At 40.3% G+C, this 20,695-nt stretch overlaps 1 long non-coding RNA gene and 1 other non-coding gene across 4 annotated transcripts in view; one reads left to right on the forward strand and one right to left on the reverse strand.

Moving 5' to 3' along the window:
• The window catches only part of LOC130357993 (uncharacterized), a 79,164-nt gene extending 73,869 nt beyond the window's left edge, over positions 1 to 5,295 (forward strand). For all 3 annotated transcript variants that reach the window (XR_008889358.1, XR_008889357.1, XR_008889359.1), the window contains exons 2-4: positions 2,753 to 2,812; positions 3,005 to 3,160; positions 4,758 to 5,295. This is a non-coding gene — a long non-coding RNA (uncharacterized LOC130357993). The remainder of the gene's footprint in view (positions 1 to 2,752; positions 2,813 to 3,004; positions 3,161 to 4,757) is intronic.
• LOC130359859 (U2 spliceosomal RNA) lies at positions 1,578 to 1,765 on the reverse strand. Its single transcript, XR_008890486.1, has one exon. It is a non-coding gene; the product is annotated as a U2 spliceosomal RNA (small nuclear RNA).
• Positions 5,296 to 20,695: the final 15,400 nt, after the last annotated feature.

The following is a 20,695-nucleotide window of genomic DNA, read 5'->3' on the forward strand; positions in this document are numbered from 1 at the left end:
ATGGATTTCCTGGAGAGGAAAAGTGTTGGGCGGATTTCCTGGAGAGGAAATGTGTTGAGCGGATTTCCTGAAGAGGAAATGTGTTGAGCGGATTTCCTGGAGAGGAAATGTGTTGGGTGTGTCCGGGGGGCTGAGGTGGCCCCAGGTGTTGGCTATCCAGTATCTCTTGGGTGGGGGTCGGAGCCCAGTGTAGGGCTAACTGGTCTCCTCCGTGGCGGTAAGAAGACGGTGAAAGCGGGGTCAACCCGGGGTAGACCTCCACACAGGACAGTGTGGCAGCACCTCTCGGGTTGGCAAGAAGCCAATCGGTGTCTTTGTTACAGTTAAATTGTTATTTATATAAGTAATTTTATAAATAAAGCTGTGGCCGATCCCCACCCATAAAAAAAGGTTGAATTGTTGTTGTGTCAGTTATTATTTAATTAATTATTGTAATAAGGGGGAGGGGTAGTTATAGCCTGCTAGGAGCTAATTGGGTCTCAACAGTCTTGGATCTATTGCGCTAGTGTCTATCTATCATAAGCATTGCACCCCGTTCAGAAGTGATTCCATAGTAGTATCCGGCTGTTATCCTTGTTCACACTCCAGTTGCTCCGGACCATGTATGCTATTGGGACTAGCTTTGACAGTGCCCTCTGTGTCTTTTTCTATTATTGCTGAACTAAAAATGCTTCTGTTAACCTGTGTTTTTTTTTTTTATATTTGCCAGTTTAACCCATTAAAGGGGTACTCCACCCCTAGACATCTTATTCCCTATCTGAAGGATAGGGGATAAGATGTCTGATCGCGGGGGTCCCGCTGCTGCGGATTCCCGTGATCTCCCTGCTGCATCCTGTGTTCGTTTAGGGTGTCAGGTGTAATTTTTTTTTTTTTTTAAAGCCGAGGAACGTGCTTTCGATTCACCCAAAGTGCAAGAAAAAGTGCAAACGTGTTACACTAAAAAAACGTGCACAAAGGATGCGGTCTATCGCAAGCCCTTCTCCGATAGGAGAGAGGCCCCCCAACAAACCTTACCCTTCGCCTCCGGACCAAAAGGTACCTGCGAGGTTCCAGGTTCGATGTCCCTTTTCGCCGAAGCTACTAGGGGACCACAAATGCTCCCGGCATCCCCCTTGGCGTTAGCCAAGGTATCTGCCCGCAGAGCCGATTACGGTAGGTACCCTGCCAAAGCAGGAGTACCCGGGGTGTTTGCAGGGAGGTGCGGAACCTAATGGCCACACACACCTCCCCTAGACCGCCAGGAGGGACACCCAGAAGGGCTACCGCATCCTGACAAATCCTGTGAACACACAACACGCAAAAAGTGACACAGTGAGACAAAAAAGAAAGAAATAAGTGAATGTGTGCAGATATACTGCCCGGACATCCGGCCGGATCTATAAAAATTTCTCTGATCCTAGCCAGAAGGCCGGGAATCAAGAGGTGAGTGCCACAAGGTGAAGAGATTATGGTGCCCGTGCTTCAACTCAGTGAGTCTATCCTCCCAGTGAGTTTCGGCACCTCGGGGTCACCACTCCCCGAGGCACAAAAGTACCTCGGCTCTAGACCCTCTCAGCCTCATGGCGAGACCCGGAGGGAACAGGTCACATCGGGGCAGCCGTCGAGCTGATTCCTTAGAACCAGCCCCGGAAAGCCCTGGTACACCTGCATCCTCCATGCAGCACCCATCCCCACCAGCCCCATACCGGCGTTACTGTACACCGGCATGAAAGACTGATAAGAACAGATACTACACTTGATCTTAGCCAAAAGGCCGAGAAGCGATGTCAGGTGTAATGTCGGAGGTTCGTGACGTTACGGCCATGCCCCCTCAATGCAAGAATATGAGTGGGGGCATGACAGCCATCATGCCCCCTCCCATAGACTTGCATTGAGGCAGCATGAGTGGGGCGTAACCGTGACGTCAAGAGCCTACGCACTGCCAGTCATCCAGGCACGGAGCGAAGTTCGCACCATGCACCGGATGTCTGGGGTGTACGGATACGAGATAAGATGTCTAGGGGTGGAGTAAGTACGCAGGGATTGTTTATTTTGGCACTTTAAATCTTTCTGCCTCTCCTTCTAATAGCCATATCGCTTTCAGTTGTTCACTTACATACCCAAATGAGGACTTGTTTTGATTGAATGAGTAACATTCTCAGCGTCCTCATATTTGTCTGTGATAAAAAATTACCATAACAGTTTTTTGCACCACCAATTGTACTTTGTAATTAATAGCAAGAGGAAGATTACCAGGCAAAGCCGGATCACTGGTGTCCAAGCATGTATAAGGTCTACAAGCATGCAACAATAAATGGCGTTTTAAAAATAAATCATATATAGTTCTACTTTTTTGATATGTGACATCATATCACATATCAAAAAAATAGAACTATTTATGAGTTTTTGAATAAAAGCGTAAAGATGTTTTGGTGTATTAAAAAAGATAAGGAAATGGATCATGGTTGTCCTCTGGTATTTTGTCAGGCAATTTTGCCTGTGGACTTTGTTCATTTTGCAGCCAAAACTGTAGAGCAAAATCCCTTGGCCAAGATATCACTATAAAACAATTCATTACATGTAGGGCAAGTTACGTTGTGTATTGCCTTATGTGCCCCTTGTGGGCTGTTTTATATTGGCAAGACACAGCATCAACTGTTCATTAGAGTCTGAGAACACTATAATTCTTTAAGGAGGGGAAAAGGTGTGCCTAGATTTTTTTCTCATATGAACGATTGCCATAATAATGACTCTAGCAAACTGTCTTTTGCAGCTATTGAATCCATTTCCATCCCTAGTGAAGGTGAAGATAGAAGCAATTTGCTGTTAACATGTAAGACCCACTGGAATATACATTGCAATGCTCTGGGCCCCAAGGGGCTGAACGACTGAGCAGAATTAAGCTCATTCCTGTAAATTTGTTTTTATACATTTTATAGAATATAATGTATATGTTGCATGAAGGTGTTTATTTGTCTTTATTATGGTGGCTGACCCTCCCCTCCACTTTGATAAACACACCTAGGATGTGATCATGTTACTGGTGGCCGGAAGAAGCACCCTAGAGATGAGAAACGGTTGTCACCCATCCACAATCCCCATTTGCCATGATGTCTCCCCACTATGCTGCAACTGTTTTTTGACAAGTAATAAAGAAGACATTTTGATACCGCTGTATACAGTTAAGTGCTCCATCCTTACTTTGTTCCTTGGCATTTATGATATTTTGTAATTACATCACTCATTTTACTACCAAATCTACAGTGAAAAAAAACTATTATATGAAAAATTATATTATATTACATAGAACAGCACTGATCAGTGTTACGGGCACTCCATTAGTGCAAGCTGCTATAGCTGCCTGCACTATTGGAGCACACAGGAGGAAGCATTTGACTTCATATCCCATCCCCATATATTGTTGTCATATCCCAACCCCATATCCCGTCCTCATATCTGAAACTCATATCCTGACCTCATCTGCCGTTCTCATATACCAACCCCATATCCCATCGCCATATCTCAAAATCATATCCCGACCTCATATGTCGTCCTCATATCCCGACCTCATACCCCGACCTCGTATCCCAACCTTGTATCCCGTCCTCATATCCCGTCCTCCTATCCCGACCTCCTATCCCGACCTCCTATCCCGACCTCCTATCCCGACCTCCTATCCCGACCTCCTATACCGACCTCCTATTCCGTCCTCCTATCCCGTCCTCCTATCGCGTCCTCATATCCCGTCCTCATATCTCGACCTCCTATCCCATCCTCATATCTCGTCCTCCCCTCTTTTTGAGATGGGGTGTGGCTTGCAAGCCGGATTGACACATTCACCCAGAGATGCGGAGCTTGTGGAGTGAGGTACTGGAAGTCCCATATACTCCCAAGGGACTTGAAACAAAAACCCATCTTTTATGTAAGGGTGTAGGTAAGGGTTAATTTAACTATCATTAACTACAGTTCGGAAAAATTAAACACGTCATAAATAAATATATCCCAGTGTTGGAAACGGATTCCATACTGAGAGAAATTGTATTAGATGGCATAGCTGTAGTCTCTAGAAAGGGCCCCTCACTTGGAGCAGCTTTATCACCCAGTCTCTTTTCTACACAGGTGTGGCCATAATAAATGTTTAACGTGTAATTACATGGATATCACAAAAAATGTTGTATCAAGCTACACAGGGATTAGTTATGCCATTCGGAGCTACATAAACTGCAACACAAAAAATGTGGTTTATGTGGCAACCTGTACCCAGTGCAGCCTGCAATATGTAGGCTGCACGGGCAACACATTAAAAATGTGATTCAGAAACCATGTATCAGATACCAGTAACAACAGCATTAACATATCCATGTTATCCAGGCATTTTCGGGAGACACATGCAGGCAACACTAGTTCACTTAAATTGACAGGGTTGGAGAGAGTCAAATTGGGCCCCAGAGGTGGTGATCTAAAGAGAAAACTTTATAATCGAGAGACATAAAATCCAGAATTGAAAATCAAATCATATAGTTTGAGATATGTCCTGATGGGTCTTTATGTCTATTCATGTGATCACTTTATATATATTTTTTCCTGGGGAAATATAATACACAGAAGTTAAAATGACTATACAAATAATAAAAAATATTTAAAAAAATGAAATTATAAGAAACAATATTAACAATACTATTTGTACATGACACACAAGCTATTTTTCATGTGTCAATTATGTTATATTGTACTTATTTATGGTTAATCATGGTCTTTTTTTCTTTTTGTTCACCTAGTTATGTATGTAAGAAGCACCTCTCTGAACCAAGATAAATGACTATGATAACCCTGTAAGACGCGGACATTGCATCAGAAGGGTGGTAACTATTCGCAACAGCGATAGTATTAATCTAGAAGCCAACAAAAGAAACATGAATCTCATTGAAGGATACACTTCTAATAATATAGTTTTAACAATATATCCCTAAGAATGACATCAGCATAATATTGTTTGTATGTTTGTATAGATAAAGTTTATGTGATTAATATGAATCTGATTCCAATTCAAGCTAGTCCGTTTGCCAGTGTATCCAAGCCACCCACCTGATTGCAGCCAACACGTCTCTTTAAGGTTCTTCCCTGTTTTCCAAGTATTTCTGTAATTTTAACTAATTGATGACGTATCAGGTCATGTGACCTGGCGCTCTTGTATTTTAACTTGTATGATCTGCACAATATGTGAGTCTACGATTAAGCACTTATGTGTGAAACGCGTCAGACATTGTCCTCTGTCGAGTGATCTCTGTGAATTTTCCAATAAAAAACAAGCTTTTATCCGCAAGCCTAGCGCTGGACAATCCTGTTCTTCTGCATTGCTTTGGGCCGAGGGCGGGACCGGCGTGTCCGTGCGCAGGTGTGGTGGATCAGACCGATGTAGTGAGCGACACTGAAGTTTGCTATATCATATCTTTTTATTTGACATACATGTAATATGTGTACCAGGTATTATTGAAATATCGCCAGCCGTACGGAAGTTATGTGGGAACATACATTTCCCATAGATTTGCATGGCACTTTAAACAAAAACCCCGCCCTCACAAATGGTGGTAGTTAAGGGTTAAATTAACTATCCTATATTTTAAGTGGACATATAAGTAACATATGACCAAGTATTATCGAAATATCTCCAGCCGTTTGGAAGTTATGCAGTAGCATATATTTCCCATAGACTTGTATGGGACTTTAAACAAAAACCCAGACCCTGGCAAATAGGGGTGAGTAAGGGTTAAATCACCTATCCAATGTTTGTTGTTAACATATAAGTAACATGTGTGCCAAGTTTCATGTTAATATCTTCAACCATTTGGACGTGATGCTGGAACATACACAAACACACACATACATACACACACACATTGGCCCTCATTTACTAAGAGTGGAGTGTAGGTTTCCTTGTCGGTTTTAATTCCCTACAATTTTTTTTTTGCATGGTATTTACTAAGGTTTCCCTACATTTTGCACTTTCCCTACATTTTGCTTTTTTTACACATGCTCTGATCTGTCTGTTTTTCCTCAGCTCAAATCCACCAAATTTTATGTGGAAACCTTAGTAAATATGTTGGATTTTTGTGAAAATGTCGGGAACACGCCCCTTTTCAGAGACCACGCCCTATTTTCAAGGCAACCACGCCCCTTTTGGGGTTTTCTTAGCAAAATGGAAAGTTAGTTTAGGTTTTTTTCAAATCTAGCGCAAATTCTGGCGCAAAATATGGTGCAGACAGAATTTCTGGCGCAATGCGACAGAATCTGGCGCACAACCTGGCAAAACATGTCAGGTTTGCAATAGTAAATGAGGGCCAATGAGTTTTATATATATATAGATAAAAAGGTCGGGTGAGATACTTGTCGGTTGGACCAATGTTTGGTAAACAGATTGGTAAAACGTGTATGGCTATTGCTGGGTAAGAGCTTATCTGCAAGGTTGTTTTATTATAATAGGAAAAAGGATTTAGACCATGGTAATGCTTGGGCCTCACCAGAAAGACCAAGTTGATGTCTAGTGATTGCTGTAGCCAGAGAAGGCCTCTGCATCCTATAGTTACTACTGAAAAAAAGTTAAAACTGCCCTAAGCACATCAGCACTGACATGTGAGCTGGTGTACACAACAACTGTCAGGAAGGTCGCTCTCCTCCTGCTCTGTGCCCCATGACATAACTGCCATTGTCCAGGTCATGGGGTAAATGCTGCTTTTAACTGTGTGTTTCCTTAAATTGCCTCCCTGTTCCATTACCATCGCTCGTAAATAGCGATGCTCGCGAATATTCGCAATGCGAATTTTATTCGCGAATATCTCATATTCGCATATTCGCGAATATAGCACTATATATTCGTAATGACGAATATTCCTTTTTGTTTTTTTGTTTTTTTCACAGTACACATCACAGTGATCATCCCTCTCTGCTTCCAGCTTGTGTGGTGTAAAGAAGGCTCTAATACTACTGTGTGAGACTGGCGTGCAAATGTTCGCATATGCGAATTTTCGCTTATGCTAATTTTTGTATATGCTAATTTTGTCATATGTTAATTTTCGCATATGCGAATGTTCGCATATGCGAAAATAACACACGAATATTACGAATATGCGAATTTAGCGAATATATGACGAATATTCGTCCATATATTCGCGAATTTGAATATGGCCTATGCCGCTCAACACTACTCGTAAACTGCAGGCAATTTTAGGCCTGTTGCCTACAAAAGTTCAAGACAGCCAAGGACTTCAGATTCCTGGCACAGGCAGTGCAATATCACTGTATCACACCGCCTGCACCAGAATGCTTACAGCAGAAAGAGGAAACACATATGGAAACCAGGAGACTTGAGTAGTTTTTATTTATGTATTTTTACTTCAGAGTATAGTGAGTGGTATTCAGAGGGTACAGTGTGTGTGGAAGTATAATATTTAGAGGGTACAGAGTCTGGCAGGGTTACAATCAGAGGGCACAGTGTGTGGCAGTATCATATTTAGACGGTACAGTATCTGGCAGGATTATATTAAGATGTTTCAGCAGCAAACTCTGCAGTCGGCAGGAGGAGTCTGGGCCATAAAATGGTGAACAAATCTGATCACCTGTGAGTCACCGGATTAGAGGAGCTGTCATCTCTCCTGACATGCGTTTAGTAACTCCATGTGTTACCTTTGAGATAATTGTGAAGCTTGTTTACTGATATTCTGATATTACAGCATGTCTATAGGTATAATAAAAAATATGTAAGAGCACAGTACACTGTGATGCATTACTTAGTTTTGTATCACCAAGCATTCCAAAAAAACATTAAAAACATTGTATAAAAAGCAATCAAAAAGTCCCATCTACCCCATTAATAACAGATCACAGCATTAAAAAATAAGCCCTCTCATAGCTCCATAGACAGAACAATAATAGGGATCAAAATAGAGTTTAAAGAATTGAAAAAAATGTAGTGAATCGAACTGAAGTTTCTGAGATTGCCAAAATAGCCGTCTGTAATAGATGGAAAAGAAAAGAAATGAACATAGCCCCTGTGAGTCACTGAATGTAACTGCACTATAATCACTGTGGTGTGCAGACCTGTGTAGAGCTGCTGTATACTGCCTTATGGGTACTGTATAGAAGAATATTGGTCTGTGTGTACAGGTTTATATTCATCAATAGGAAGGGGTTAAGCAGACGCTATGTGGTAACATGTGGTCATGATGTGGCAACAATTATTATTCCTCTGAGTATTAATAATATTGGTCTCGATATGCTAGATGTGGTCAGTAAGAATATGATGATAAAATATATGGTGATAATATTTGTTCCTTGTATATTTGTATTTGTGTATCTTTATGTTGGAACCCTGGAGAAAGATCTGATATATAGATTAACCCATGGAGACATAAGATCAAACAATATCAGCATTACATTGATGATCACTTATACTTGGGATGGCTTGGAGGAGGATTTTTGTTGATTTGTGGCACATGTTAATAACAAGTGGAATCTTTTCTTTTCTGGCATATCATGGGATACATCAATTAAATATACTATCATCAGCAGGCCAGGAAATTGTCACAAAAACCTTCCTTAAAAAGGTTGATTCTAATAGTCTTTTTGAGCATGACAACTGTCACTACTTTAAATAGAAATGAACTAGGCCATTTGGACAGTTCCATAGTATAAGTGGGAACTGCAAAACATCTGATAATAGAGTAAAAATATTACAAAAAACATCTGTGTGAGAGACAGGAAGACAATGAGAGAAATATGAAAATAGAACATGACCCTATTTTAATGGATTAGATACCAGAAAACTGCAGGTTACATACAAGTGAGCCAGAACCCTAAGAAACGCACTGGCCCCTAGACATTTTCCGATGTCCAAGATGGCCATGAACACGATCAAAAATCAAGAAAAACATTTTTTTCAATGCAATCAACAAAATTGCAGATGCTGTGTGAACATGCTGAATAGAGCGGCATCTTATATAAGCCAAGCTACAAAAAATAGTGGATAAGTGTCTGATCCTAGGGGGTCCCAGTGGTCGTACCTCCCTGAATCTCCTGAAAATGTTACCGCTCTCTCAGGCTGCAGACAGCATGGGCTCCCTTCATTCTCCATGGGACTGCCAAAGAGACCCAAGTGCTATACTCCTCTCAGAAAGCCAGGCCCCATACAGGATAGCCCAGGGTGCATTTGACATCATTGATGGTAAAGTCAGGGTTATTGTGAGCAGCTTTAAGGATTGCATCATGGTTCCAGTAGTGCAATAACTCAATGCTAGTTAGGTGGATAGGAAGGTGGGAAGGTAGATGGGATAGGTGAGTGGTTTGGCAGGTCATTAGGTGGGTTTAGAGGGTTGGATAGGTAGGCATGTGTTGGTTAGGTAGGTAGATTGGTGAGTTTTTAGGTAGTTGGGTGGGTTGGTTGGTTGTTTACTTAGGTAGGTGAGTCAGTGGAAGGGTAGTTAGGCAGATGGGTGGGTAGGTTAGTGGTTAGGTGATACCACCTAACCAGCTAGTGCAGCAGGCCAGGGCCCATTAACAATGAGCATTAAAAAAAATGCAGTAGGCTTTTTCTGTTTTGCCTGGGCCCCTTGACAGCAGTCCTTTCAGTACTGCCCTGATGAAGACCCTACTTGCGCCGGCAGCTGGTGCCACCTTAACAGTGCCTCAGTCACCTCGTGGCAACTTAGGCATTATCCTTACATACTGACAGTGTATCAGCTTTTAACAAGCTAAGTCAGTTTGATTGATCTATTTGCACTAGTGTGTGATCAAATGTGTTACATAAGCAAGAACACAGAACATATGAACCCCAGATACAATACAGTACTATCACTCACTATTCCACCACTGTGGTATAAAGTCTTTATACTTCAAAGTCAAATTTGGTATTGTTTTACATTTTATTTCATTGCATGACTTAACAGATTCTGTGATTTAGCCAAAGCACTTTATCCTCCGGTGCCAGAGATTACCCATTTGCAAATGGATGATAATAAGACTGGGAGTCTAAATATAACTTAGTGATTAAGGCAAGCAGAAGAAGTTGGCAAATAGTTATGGGTCTGCTCGGTAGTCTTTTCTGCATTACATTTTATATTCAAAAGGTAACTGAAGAAAAAGGAAATTCCCTTTATGTATTTTCAGCAGTGTGTCTATATACACTGAACTGAACCCGGTCAATTTACAGGAATAAAGAAACTGATGAAGATAAATGTTCTACTCTCTGTCAGATTAAAAAGTAAATGTAGATCAGTAATGATAGGGAATAAATGCTTATACTACGCTCATCCCCTTTACTAAACAACTGTGGATATTTAATGATAGTATGTTTCTCACTGGATTCTTTTTCACTCATATTAACCTTTTTCAGTAGGCCACCAAAATATAATATTTTGAAATTATAATAATGTAATGCAATAATCCCTCTACTATAGTATTATAGCAAGTACACATTTAGGTGTACATTTTTAGAAGAAAATATTAAATTAAAAGATTAAATTATTTTGGCTCTCACTAGTAGGATCTCACTGACTTATTAATTGCTTCATTTAGTGCTGTATAAATCCCTGTGCAGTGAGCTCCATCTAGTGGTGACTATAACTAGACAGTATTTTATCAACTAATGGACGAAGAAGCAACAATCCATCAGTATTTGTAAACCAGTAGAACCTACAAAAAAAACTTTAATGAAAAGATTTTTTCCCTCCTTTTGTGTTTTGGACCCACTCCTGATTTTGGCTTACAAATACTGATGCAAAATACCAAGCCCATTACTGCCATGTAAAACCAACCGACAGTGCAGTCACTCTTGATAAATCTACCACAGTCCTACTAAGGCAAAGGTTTACTTCATATCAACATATGGAATCCCAGTCTAGGTGAATCTTCCCATAATCTATATTCCAACATAGTTAAAACAAAGTTTACAAGGGCCTAACTGGGGATTTTTTAAATCATTTTCTGGCACAACTAATCCCTTGCCTCTGACTCACCAGCTTCAGGGGGTTTCCCTCATCTCTTGGCTACCAAATAGGGCTGGCAGTGCAGAAAAAGAGCAGTATAAGGACCCCATATAGCCTGGCGGGAGTTTCTGTTTAGGATGGTGTGTATGGTGTTAAGACTCCTTCTGCCTCCACAGTTAGCATTAAATGTGTAACAATGAGCCCTGTAGCTGCTTGGGTTTGCCAGAACCCCAAATGACCCCCAAAAGCCCTCACATAGACTTTCTACACCTCCCCTGGAAGCTGGCTCCCTAGGGAGTGGGACTGAGCCCTCTATCCCTGAACAGGAGCTTTAATGTAATATGTAATGTAACACCCCACTCTCCCCTGTAATTAGTTCATGCCAGGACTAAACTTGATGTATTTCTGTCTACGACAATATGCAATACTGCTCTCTCTCTCTCTCTACAATTCCAAGTAGGCCCATTACAAGAGGAACTCCCTTTTATGCACCAGGACCACAAGAAAATTAATGAGAGGGTGGACCAGGTTTCTCTCCAACCCCTGCCCCTAGGGGCTCAACCCCACCTAGTATGGAGTTATTGCACAACTGGAACCATGATGCAATCCTTAAAGCTGCTCACTATAACCCTGATGTTACAATCAACGATGTCAATTGCCATCTTCCCCAATTTCGCATTCAATTAGCTATTCTTTATCTGGCCAAGCTACGGGTTAAGGCATTGGGGGAAACCCATTTTTTCGAAAGCATTGACCTCACTAGACAGCAGCTGCCACATAAAGACCTCAGTATTTATGTGATTCCCTCCTGACATGATGTTGGGGGATTGTTTTTCCTTTTTCCATGGCTTTGGTACTGCTGCCCACAGACCTTATTGATCTTACTAAAACAGGACACTGCAATTGCATTGCATTTGAATTTCCTGGTGTGAGACTGCAACCCCAATCTGCTCCTCCCTTAAAGGGGTTATCCAGGAATAGAAAAACAGGGCTAATTTCTTACAAAGACCTCTCCCTGTCTGTCTCCAGGTTGACTACAGTTTTTTTCTGTTATTGTCATCAGGCTAATTCAGAAGTGTGAATGGGAGTGCGGAATCCCATAGATGTCTATGGGTTTTAATTTGAGGTGGAATTCCGCAAGCGGAAATTCTGTCATGTGAATAGACCCTTAGGCTAGGTTCACACTACAGAGTTTCTGCCTGCAATTCCACTTTGAAATTGCAGAAAGAAATTCTGCTTAATAAAATGTACATTGATTTAGTCAGCGCTGGCCACACTCAGAATCTCTAGACAGAATTTTTCCATCTGGAGATTCCGTAGTGTGAACCTAGCCTTACTGTCTGCAGTGCTCACCAACCTCACCTCCTGCAGGAAATGAAGCCTGTGAGAAGGACACAGCAGATTCCTCCACTATTCTATCCACCTATTAGGATATTTAACAAGAGACGCAGCACTCCAAAATCAGCAAATGTAGTGACATTAACAAATCAGGGTAATACAGGTCCATTTAAAAATTTATAAAATGCTTGAAACATATAGGTCCATCTCAATTACTCTAATCAGTCATAATAGATAACCACTGTGTATTAAAAATCAACATATTCACATAATATATGGAGAAAGACGTTTACCGGCTCTGTTTGTGTGTAATGGCACCGGCAGCATGTGAAGATCACACTGGGCATGCGCAGTAAAATTTCCATAACAGCACGGCACGTGGCACGTCACATGATCCATCATGTGACCGCAGTCACGTGACCGCTATCTCCAGGTTCCTAGTCCCCCGTCTCCCGGGCTACCACTGACGCCATTCATGTTAGCGGAACCCAGGCCCGGGGAACTGATCACCGGAAGTAAACAAATGATGATCGGCTCATGCACAGCAGAAATTATGTAATTAGAATAAAATTATGCTTCAATAAAATAGAAATCTCAATGGGTGGCGTCGTATGCAGGGAAAGGAAAAACTACAAGAAAATATTATATATAAATACATTATATATAAAGAAAAAGAGAAAACTACTGAAAAAATTTATTAAACTGAAAATATTAAAGTGTAAAACAAAGAATGCTCAAAATATACAAAAAAATACAAAAAAAAATGATAAATAAATAAAAAAAAAATATGAAGAACAATAAAGAAATAAAGTAAAATGTATAATACTCCTCATAAAGCGGACCAGCGACATGAGGTGGCACCCCCTTTGTCACCCATTGTGCACTAGAACTCCCTACACTGTGGGACCACCAACTGTTTGCACCATTCCGATACAAAAAATTGAGAGGCAAAGGGGGGGGGGGGGGTGAGACTCTCGGTCCCATTAAGTCCCTCCATGTCTCACTCTACCCAACTGCAGATAACTCGGAGTGTTTCAGCTATTTCAGTGGCACTAGTATCCATTTATTGGGTATCTCTCTGTCCAGATAGGAGTCAAATACATAAAGGTAGATTACTACCAAGAAATAAATAAATAAATAAATAAATAAATAAAAAGGAAAAAATAAGCAAAAAAAATTAATAAATTGTATAAAAATTTATAAAAAAAATAAATGAATAAACTGTTCTAAGAATACTGGTAAAGAATGAAAAAAAAAAAAAAACACTAGTATTGCTAAATCCTCTCAAATACTATGTTGCCACTCATATTGTACTCTTTCTGCTGCACAAATACGCCCATCAAAAATTGTCTACAAAACCAAAAAAGGTACTCAAAACAATATTTTTATTTATATTAACCACATTGGGGGAAATTTATCAAAACCTGTGCAGAGGAAAAGTTGCCCAGTTGCCCATAGCAACCAATCAGATCACTTCTTTCATTTTGCAGAGGCCTTTTCTAAAATGAAAGAAGCAATCTGATTGGTTGCTATGGGCAGCTGGACAATTTTTCCTCTGCGCAGGTTCTGATAAATCTCCCCCATTGTGACATATATCCAGTAAGGCAAGAGCAGAGCAGAAAGCGTCTTCTCTGAAAAGTTGGAATGTTTACATAATTATTTAAAAGAAAAAAAGTATTTAGTTAGATATTTGCATGATCCATGTAGAAAAATATACATCAATGCCATATTCTATGACAATGTGTGTCTGAATACACCCAAAAGAACAGCCAGGTGGTCAGGAAAGAACCTGGGGGTATCACGCCTCTCCACCTCCTCCACCACCAAAAATGCAAGGAGAAATTAAACTGCATTGAATTCTATATTAAGACGATGGGGTTGTAGGGAATTCAACTGGTGAATCCACCACAACTCCCTCTGACGTAATGATCCTAATCGGTCTCCACATCTCTGAGGGAGCGGTACATGATCAATTGCTTCAAATTGTATGTCTTTCTCAATGTGTCCCACTTCAGAGAAGTGTTTGGACACTGGTAGATCCATTTTTCTCTTCCTTATACTGTAGCGATGATTTTAACTCTTGTTTTTAAGCTACATGTAGTTAAACCCACATATAGCTTTCCACAGGGGCAAACTAAAACACAAATTACCCAGTAGAATAACATGTTAAATAATGTCTGAGGGTATAAGAAAGTTGTGTATCAGGGTGTACAAAACAAGAACCATTTAACCTTCAGGTCCAATTTACACAAGTTAGACATGGAAAAGATCCCAACCTTTTTGTTCCAATGAATGTCTGACCCTGTTTTTTATCCATCTTAGTTGTTAGACTATCAATCTGTCTTTCAGATTTTTTCCTCTTTTGTACAACATCAAGGTGTTTGAGGAAAATTTCTCTATGTTTGGAAAACTCTGTTTCAAGATTAGGTTGGCCTGGGGGATAATTGAGGGACTTATGAATTTTTGGTAGCGTATATAACGCTGGTTTACCCGGATGTTTCACTACCAAAAATCCCCTCAACTCCTCATCTATGATATTATCTGCAAAGCCTTGTTCAACAATGTATGCAAGGAGAATGAAGAAAACGCACTCACCATTCCACTCACATCAAATAGCAGCTTTATTTGGAGGAACTTAAAACATCAGGAAGCGATGAACATACAACATTCCTAAGCAGCAGGAAGTCAGGTGAGTAGGTGAGTGGAGCACAGGTGAGGGGTGTGGGTGCTGGGGCGACAAATCGTTTCACGTCATTGCTGACGCTTCATCCGGCCGGCCTTTTTGGGTCATGATTTAATTCCATATAAGTCTGTCTGTCAGTCAATACTTCACGTCTGTAATTGGATGTGTCCATAACCATGACCCCTCCCCCTTTGTCAGTGGGTTTAATTGTGTTATGGACCAAAACATCCAATGCTTTCTTTTCCTCCAAGGTCAGGTTCTGAAAACGAAAAACCACAAAATCAGTCTTTAGATCTTGTATGTCTTTTTTAACTAAAGACACATACGTTTCCAGCAGGTGGGATACAATTGTAAGAATAAATGTGCTCTTATTGTACAGTTCAAAATATTTCAAGCATAATACATAAACCACATTTTAAATTTAAGTCTCCTAAAGAAAGATTGGAGATCACACTCCAAATCAAACCAATTAATGTTGGCAACCGGACAAAAAGAAAGACCTTTAGACAATAAGGACAGTTCTACATCAGATAATACATGAGAGGAGATATTTACCACAGTATTTATCAAGTCCTCTTTCTGGATGCTGGTGTTCGCTAGCTCCTGTGTTTCTGTTGGCGCTGACTTCTTGTCTTTCCTATGTCTCCTTCTCCCACCCCTTCTGGTGGGTTTCTGAGAAAGGTATTTGGAGTCTCTGTTGTTCCTAAAAAAAAAAAATCATTAGTGGAGGATAAAGGGTTAACATTGGAATCATTCACATTTGTTCTCACTTTTCTACCTCGGTGGGGGGGTCATATCTTGATTTACACCATTATTAAACACACTCTGATTTCGGTTCCAATTATACACCCTCCCTTTGGAGTAATCCCCTAAGTCTCTGAACCATTTTTTTCTTTTTTATGTCCATAATGTCCTTTTTAAATTTATCTAGGAACTCAGTTGTTTTTTCTTTATAGGTTCCAAAGTCCTCAGAAGAACGCATGGTCATCAAATTTTGTTCCAATTCCCCCAATTTGTTCTTCACTGTAGACAGTTCTTGTTGTAAAAAATCAAGATTTAATAAGATGATATCCAAAGCATAAAGGTCTGAGATTTCCTAAAATTTCTTTTTGAATTCAATATTGTCAGTAATAACTGAAGGCCTAAGCCGAGATCGCATTCCCCTAGGTATACGTTTACATTTATAGTACTCTCCCAATGTGATTCATTTTCCCAACTCTCCCAATGTGATTCATTTTCGAAATTTCGCTTTACAGCATTAATAGCCGGATTTGCCAGAAAGATAGCGCCCCCCCCCCCCCCCCCAGTCCATTCAAGAAACTACTTACCTCCTCCTGGGCGTATGACGAGATATGAGTAGTTGTAGAAGCCAAAGAATCCTCCATGGTGGGGATGTGCCAGCAAAAAAATCACTAAATAAGAAACCAAATATGCAGCACTATCCAAGAAAAAATTGTAAATGTAGTGGGTGCCAGCTTCTAAAAAACCTGATCAGGGTCCCTCCAAGCAATATCCAACAAGAGACGCAGCACCACAAAATCAGCAAACGTGTATCAGCAAACGTGTATTCCCTCATATCAAGTCCAGCAAGCAACATTTCTGCTCTCTATGGAGCCATTTTCAAGCTTAAGTGACACACAATGTTAGCGGGTTTAAATATCCATGTCTGTGCTCATTACAAAGTACAAAATCAGGTGCTCATTAAGTGTAAACAATCATTTCATAAAGTGCAAAACATTCATAATGTACATCACAATGTCTAAATATATATATATATATACAAACATATATATATGTAGTGACATTAACAAATCGGTGTAATACAAGTGCATTTAAAAAATTATAAAATGCTTGAAACATACAGGTCCATCTTAATTACTCTAATCAGTCATAATAGATAACTACTGTGTATTAAAAATCAACATATTCACAAAATATTTGGAGAAAGACACTTACCGGCTCTGTTTGGGTGTAATGGCGCCTCTTAGGATAGGTTTCTACTTGTTTGTTTGTTTGTTTGTTTTTTAACAGTTATTTTGCACGCCTAAGATGCAGTTTTTTTGGCGTTTTTCCTAAAATAGTGGGCTTTAGTCTTACTGTTTTTCTTTGGTATTTTTTCTCCTGCGTTTTTCCTATGACAAGTCATGTGAATCTTTAAATATTTGAATTATCTCATTATTTGATGCCATAAAAAACCTACTTGGTGTTGTGGTGAACCACCGGGTGAATGGCGGGACCACGGGTGTGGCAGTGTAGGTTGGTGAGATCAGATGGTATTAACCCCGGGGGCTGGATGGTATTAACCCCTAGTGTTCGTGACGCCAGTGTGGTTTCGGGTTACGGCACACCACACGCCCGGATTCTCCGATTTCCCAATTGCTAGCAGTGAAATGAGAGTCCACAACCAGTTATGGTTAAATGGGAGGCTTTACTGAGTAGAAGACAGGTGTAATTATCTTCACAGCTAAGGCCAGATGCCCAGAGAGGTGGCCAGGACCCAGAGAACCTTGCTTGACCAATATACATGTAATAAACTTGACTTGTAATTAGACTTGACTTGACTACATGCAGGACTTGACTAGTTTCAGTGACAGCAGACATAGACTTGAGACTTACTGTAGAGACGGTAACTTTTGTGGCCTTCCAGATGCTGATCACTTGCACTGAGATCTCTGGTGGTTGCTGTGCTCAGTAGCAGGTGGAACCTGAGAGAAATTGTAATGGCCGCCCCTTTATATAGTGGGGGCTGGACTAAAGTCCATTGGTCAAGATGCGGGTCATAGGTTAAGCCGGTCCTCTCTGGAAGAACATGTGACAACAAATCATGTGACTGCATAACATAACATGTGACAGACTTACACACAGGTCCTTGAGACCTCCCACAGGTCCTTGAGACTATCTATACATAGGGATCCTGTCTAAGCAATAAAGTGATACACACCTTTATAAAACCAACAGGGGGAGACCTTGCAGGGGAGCCCCAGGCCCCTGAGGGACTCAACCTGACAAGGCTTAAAGGTAGTACAGGACCATCACTGTATTTTTTATGGCATTTTTGCCTCTCATAGACTTCTATGGAAAAGAAATGGCAAGGTAACTTACAAAAAAAAATGTAATAATCTCAAAATGCTACTACTTTTGAAAATTGCCACTGAGCACGAACAAGCCCAAGAAGAGTAGAAAAAAAGCCAAAGGAAAACCACCTATTGAAAACAAGTGGAAACCTAGCCGATTCTATAGACTAAATTGGCTCTTATATGTATATCATTAGAGGTGTATATTTTTGGCCCTCTTACTTTTGAGGAATTAGAGAGTTTTGCAAAAAAAAAAAATGCCCAGGGTTACCAACTTGTTTTGCTATTGTGCTCTCCCAGTACAGCTGTTACAGCTGCATGTGCTGACTTTCAGGCCAGGAACTCAGGCACTAATAGAGAGGGGGCATGCCGCCATCACATTTGTCTTTTTATTTTTATGTAAACTACTAGGGCCTGGCTGGCCTACTCCAGAACCATGTCCACTGCTGATGCATCTGACATGACAATTCATTATCAGGTGCCTGGCAGCCATCAATAGTGAGATGTTAAAAGAGAGGGTGGAGTTCAGTGACAGTCCGCCATTTCTTTCTGGAGAGGAGCTGCATTACTGGAGAAAAAGGGAAAAGCCCTAAGAGCCAGCCTGTGGAGGAGATTTTGTCAAAACCTGTCCAGAGGAAAAGTTGCTGAGCTGCCCATAGCAACCAATCAGATCGCTTCTTTCACTTTTGAAAAGTCCTCTGACAAATGAAATAAGTGATTTGATTGGTTGCTATGGGCAACTCAGCAACTTTTGCTCTGGACAGTTATTGATAAATCTCCCCCTGTGTGCCTGGACCTTTATTTAACAGGCTGCCGTCTAAGGACTAACTGGCTCGTCCTACAACAGCAAGCGGTGTATGACACGGACTCAAGTCAGGTGATTGTTGTAGCTGAGGGCCGGCATTAATAGCCGACATGCGGTGATCGCCGAGGCCGGCTATTAACCCTTTAGATTGCCGCTGTCAAAGTTGACAGTGGCATCTAAAGGGACATTTAAACCACTATGGAGGTAGCCAGTGGGCTTACCTCTGCTCCTACGGCTGTCCCGGCTCTGTAATTGATAGAGCCTGGCTGAACCACATTGAACCTGAACCTATGGAACCACTTTGATATGTATGAGGAATCTACTGATTCTTACTAAAAGTGTAAAAAAAAGTGTAAAAAAAAAAGACTAAAAGTGTAAAAAAAAAAAGTTGAAGAAAAAGTTAAAAAAAAACACCCATTAACCCCTTCCATATTAAAAGTTTGAATCACCCCCTTTTTCCAAATACCATATAAAAAACATGTAAACGTAATAAAAATAAACATATGTGGTATCGCTGCATGCGTATATGTCTGAACTATAAAAATATTATGTTACGTAAGCCACAAAAAACTTCCAAAGTCCAAAATTGCGTATTTTTGGTCACTTTGTATACCTAACAAAATGTGTAAAAAGCTATCAAAAAGTCCCATAAAAACAAAAATGGTACCAATAAAAACTTCAGATCATGGTGCAAAAACATTAGCCCTCATACATCCCTGTATATGGAAAAATAAAAAAGTTATAGGGGGTCAGAAAATGACAATTTTACACATACAAATTTTGGTGCATGTAGTTATCATTTTTTTAAGTAGTAAAATAAAACAAAACCTATATAAATTAGGTATCATTGTAACCGTATGGACCTACAGAATATATATATATATATATGGTGTAATTTTTACTGAAAAGTGCACTGCATAGAATCGGAAGCCCCAAAAGAAGGGCCCAATTAAACAACTCGCGGGCACGGGCAGTAATGATGTTGTTGCAGACGGGAGCGGGCAGTCACAGAACATACAGCGGGTTCTGCAAAATCCCAAGCAGTTCTGCAAACCTCTGAAATGCCAGGGCTAATGCAATGGCACTAGGGGGTAATGAAATGGCACAAGTGGATAATGAAATGGCACTGGGGGTAATACAAATACACAGGGCTACTATCTCTAAAAGTTGTGACAAAAGGTTTGCGGGAGCAGGTGGGATTGGGCACACGTTGCAGGAGCAGGCGGGAGTTGAACACAGACCTTGCAAGAGCAGGAAGTAATGGTCAGAAATCTAGCAAAAATAGGCACATTTTTTAAACAATGTATATTCCAAATATACATATACTATTATCTACATTATGCAAAAAGTTTTTGCTAATGACAGGTATACTTTAATGTAATTTGTTTATGCTATAGAGAGACTCATATAGGAATACGTTTTTTTAAAGTCTACCCGTAACTATGAACCTCATTGAAAGGGTTCAGAGCTCAATTCCCATATATATGGAAATACACTATATAAAAATGATTAAACTGAATTTGGACTTTCAAAACCAATTGATGATTGTATTTGGAAGTACGCTTTTAACAAATGGAATCTTTGACATTCACCATACAAGTAAAAGATTGCTTGTTCTTGTAAATATTGGTCAGAAATCATTTTTGCAAGCGCCAACTTTGCCAAACATGTTTTAGAGTATTCACATTTTATCCATTTACAAGCAATAAATCATTTCAGTGACACCAAGCTCCATGACATTGGCTTCACGACATAAATTGCATTAGCTCCTCAGGGATATTTGTTATCCAGAACTGTCTACAGAGGGCACTGTTCCAAAGAGCAGTGACATTATAGTTAT

This window comes from Hyla sarda, chromosome 2 (genome assembly GCF_029499605.1).
Source record: "Hyla sarda isolate aHylSar1 chromosome 2, aHylSar1.hap1, whole genome shotgun sequence".
Classification (NCBI taxonomy): Eukaryota; Metazoa; Chordata; class Amphibia; order Anura; family Hylidae; genus Hyla; species Hyla sarda.